This window comes from Hyla sarda, chromosome 8 (assembly GCF_029499605.1).
Source record: "Hyla sarda isolate aHylSar1 chromosome 8, aHylSar1.hap1, whole genome shotgun sequence".
Taxonomy (NCBI): domain Eukaryota; kingdom Metazoa; phylum Chordata; class Amphibia; order Anura; family Hylidae; genus Hyla; species Hyla sarda.
In genome coordinates, this window is record NC_079196.1 from 78,577,108 (window position 1) to 78,581,876 (window position 4,769).

At 44.3% G+C, this 4,769-nt stretch overlaps 1 protein-coding gene across 1 annotated transcript in view; it reads right to left on the reverse strand.

Annotated features, from left to right (window-relative positions):
• Positions 1-2,078, reverse strand: part of SH3BP4 (SH3 domain binding protein 4) — a 79,560-nt gene extending 77,482 nt beyond the window's left edge. The window contains exon 1 of the mRNA XM_056534312.1: positions 1,921-2,078. The gene's annotated coding sequence lies outside the window, so the exon portion shown is untranslated. The remainder of the gene's footprint in view (positions 1-1,920) is intronic.
• Between the last annotated feature and the right edge of the window lie 2,691 nt (positions 2,079-4,769).

Sequence of the window (4,769 nt, forward strand, 5' to 3'; positions counted from 1 at the left end):
ACATGTACAAAGTAACGCATCACCCAGACACACAGCACTGTACATGTACAAAGTAACGCATCACCCAGACACAGCACTGTACATGTACAAAGTAACGCATCACCCAGACACAGCACTGTACATGTACAAAGTAACGCATCACCCAGACACAGCACTGTACATGTACAAAGTAACGCATCACCCAGACACAGCACTGTACATGTACAAAGTAACGCATCACCCAGACACAGCACTGTACATGTACAAAGTAACGCATCACCCAGACACAGCACTGTACATGTACAAAGTAACGCATCACCCAGACACAGCACTGTACATGTACAAAGTAACGCATCACCCAGACACAGCACTGTACATGTACAAAGTAACGCATCACCCAGACACAGCACTGTACATGTACAAAGTAACGCATCACCCAGACAGCACTGTACATGTACAAAGTAACGCATCACCCAGACAGCACTGTACATGTACAAAGTAACGCATCACCCAGACACAGCACTGTACATGTACAAAGTAACGCATCACCCAGACACAGCACTGTACATGTACAAAGTAACGCATCACCCAGACACAGCACTGTACATGTACAAAGTAACGCATCGCAGACACAGCACTGTACATGTACAAAGTAACGCATCACCCAGACAGCACTGTACATGTACAAAGTAACGCATCACCCAGACACAGCACTGTACATGTACAAAGTAACGCATCGCAGACACAGCACTGTACATGTACAAAGTAACGCATCACCCAGACACAGCACTGTACATGTACAAAGTAACGCATCACCCAGACAGCACTGTACATGTACAAAGTAACGCATCACCCAGACAGCACTGTACATGTACAAAGTAACGCATCACCCAGACACAGCACTGTACATGTACAAAGTAACGCATCACCCAGACACAGCACTGTACATGTACAAAGTAACGCATCGCAGACACAGCACTGTACATGTACAAAGTAACGCATCACCCAGACACAGCACTGTACATGTACAAAGTAACGCATCACCCAGACACAGCACTGTACATGTACAAAGTAACGCATCGCAGACACAGCACTGTACATGTACAAAGTAACGCATCACCCAGACAGCACTGTACATGTACAAAGTAACGCATCACCCAGACAGCACTGTACATGTACAAAGTAACGCATCACCCAGACACAGCACTGTACATGTACAAAGTAACGCATCACCCAGACACAGCACTGTACATGTACAAAGTAACGCATCACCCAGACAGCACTGTACATGTATAAAGTAACGCATCACCCAGACAGCACTGTACATGTACAAAGTAACGCATCACCCAGACACAGCACTGTACATGTACAAAGTAACGCATCGCAGACACAGCACTGTACATGTACAAAGTAACGCATCACCCAGACAGCACTGTACATGTACAAAGTAACGCATCACCCAGACAGCACTGTACATGTACAAAGTAACGCATCACCCAGACAGCACTGTACATGTACAAAGTAACGCATCACCCAGACAGCACTGTACATGTACAAAGTAACGCATCACCCAGACAGCACTGTACATGTACAAAGTAACGCATCACCCAGACAGCACTGTACATGTACAAAGTAACGCATCACCCAGACACAGCACTGTACATGTACAAAGTAACGCATCACCCAGACACAGCACTGTACATGTACAAAGTAACGCATCACCCAGACAGCACTGTACATGTACAAAGTAACGCATCGCAGACACAGCACTGTACATGTGCAAAGTAACGCATCACACAGTACACAGCACTGGGAATATACAAATTAACGCATCACACAGTGCACACACGGAGCGTCACCGTTAGTTCACGCGCCCGCTCCCCCATCACACACATATGAGCGCAATAACGACCCCCCCTGTGCTCTATGAGGGTCTCTCACCTCCGTTATAACGGGGATCCTCCTAATCCCGGGTCACCACAGCCCCATCCCTCTCCTCCTCCAGCTCTAGTCAAGCTAAGGGAACAGTCCCAGCTGCTTAGAGAGGATGAGTGGGAGGATCTACGTGTGACCCCGCCCCTGGGGAGGGGCCTGAGTGGGGGAAGTCTGTGAGACTTATTAACTCCTGCAGAGCAGATAAAATCTGTCTCAGGAATCCTGACGTATCAGGGTCAAGTTACTAGACAGGAGAGGTCTGAGATCATACCGGAGCACTGTGTCTGAGAGGCAGACAGGCCAACAGAGAATAAAAGTGACCTAACATGTCATATGAAATGCTGCAGTACAAACACAAAGCTGTGCTTCCCAACCAGGGTGCCTCCAGCTGTTGCAAAACTACAAATCCCAGCATGCCCGGACAGCCTTTGGCTGTCCGGGCATGCTGGGAGTTGTAGTTTTGCAACAGCTGGAGGCACCCTGGTTTGGAAGCACTGACATAAAGATAAACATGATCACATTGGGGTACAGAATCTGTGTAATACCACAATGCAATAAGGCACAGGACTCTAATACACTCTAATATAAATTACTGTAAATGTCATGCAGTACAGTTTCCCTAGTTAACAAAACGTGGTGTGAACCTAGCCTAAGATGTGTAAGCACCGGAGTACCCCTTTAAGGACTCAGCATTTTTCCGTTTTTGCATTTTCATTTTTTCCTCATCACCTTCTAAAAATCATAACGCTTTCAATTTTGCACCTAAAATTCTATATGATATCTTATTTTTTGCGCCACCAATTCTACTTTGTAGTGACAAATACAAGTTTTGTAGTAATTTTACCCAAAAATCCACTGTGAAACGGAAAAAGAAAAAAAATTCTGTACCTTTTGGGGGCATTTTGTACTTTTTGGGGGCATCCGTTTCTACGCAGTGCATTTTTCGGGAAAAATGACACCTTATCTTTATTCTGTAGGTCCATACTATTAAAATGATACCCTACTTATATAGGTTTGATTTTGTCGGACTTCTGAAAAAAATCATAACTACATGCAGGAAAATGTATACGTAAAAAATTTTCATCTTCTGACCCCTATAACTTTTTTATTTTTCCGCGTACGGGTCGGCATAATTTTTTTGTGCCGTGTTCTGAAGTTTTTAGCGGTACCATTTTTGTATTGATCGGACTTTTTGATCGCTTTTTATTCCTTTTTTCATGATATAAAAAGTGACCAAAAATACGCTATTTTGGACATTAGAAATTTTTTTTGCGTGTAAGCCATTGACCGTGTGGTTTAATTAATGATATATTTTTATAGATCGGACATTTCCGCACGCGGCGATACCACATATGTTTATTTTTATTTACACCGTTTTTATTTTTATTTACACTGTTTTTTATGGGAAAAGGGGGTGATTCAAACTTTTGTAAGGGACCATTATTACGGTAACTTTTCTTTTTTTACTTTTTTTTTTTTTTTTTTTGCAATGTTATAGCTCACATAGGGGGCTATAACACTGCACACACTGATCTTTTACACTGATCCCTGCAAAGCCATAGCTTTGCAGGGATCAGTGTTATAGGGGGTTGATTGCTCAAGCCTGTAGCTCAGGCTTGGAGCAATCAAACGCCGATTGGACGCGATGGAACAAGGTAAGGGGACCTCCGCTCGCGTCCTAGCTGATCGGGACATCGATTTTATCGCGATAGTCCCGATCAGCCCGACTGAGCTGCCAGGAAGCATTTACTTTCGTTTTAGACACGGCGATCAACTTTGATCGCCGCGTTAAAAGGGTTAATAGCGCGCGGCACAACGATCGGTGCTGTGCGCTATTAGCCCAGTGTCCCGGCTATCATAAGCTGCCTGAACTGATCCGATATGATGCGGGGTCACGGCGTGACTCATTTTTAAATACCTGGCGCAGGGCGTACAGGTACGCTCTGCGTCCATAAGAGGTTAAGTTGCTGTATACCAGTGTTTCCCAACCAGAGTGCCTCCATCTGTTGCAAAACTGCAACTCCCAGCATGCCCAGACAGCTATTTCAAAGCTCAAACATTCATGCAGCCCTTCAGCCGTCAGTCACACATCCCCTATTACATAAAGGATGTGCAGCCAATGGCCGATAATAATGGCAGGTCACTGGCCCAGTACACGGAGTAATATTGGCCTGTTCGGCCTAGTATAGGCGGTAAGGCTGAAGCTACACCAAATTTGGTCATTCAATATGGAGCTCACAATGGGGGAGATTTATCAAAACCTGTGCAGAGGAAAAGTGGAGCAGTTGCCCATAGCAACCAATCAGATCGATTCTTTCATTTTCAGAAACCTTTTTAAAAATGAAAGAAGTGATCTGATTGGTTTCTGTGGACAACTGCTCCACTTTTCCTCTGCACGGGTTGTACAGTAGACCATATAGTAGACCATGTTGTCATTACCTACTGGCAGATATTTTATTGATCTTTACCTGCAGCCTTATCTGCAGGTGCATGGTCTGTCCCTATAATACATATGTCCTGTACCATCCAGATCAATGGTGGCTCTTGTATCAACCCAAATGCCAAAACCTCCTGAAAGCTTTCAGGCATGAGGCCCCCTGCGATGCTCTGCTACCTGTCACACTTCTGCCCCTAGTCTACCCAAATCCCTCCACCAGCCCTACACACAAAATAAACAAAATTGTATATTTAAGAAACATTTTAACCCCTTAAGGACTCAGGGTTTTTCCGTTTTTGCACTTTCGTTTTTTCCTCCTTACCTTTTAAAAATCATAACCCTTTCAATTTTCCACCTAAAAATCCATATTATGGCTTATTTTTTGCGTCGCCAATTCTACTTTGCAGTGACATTAGTC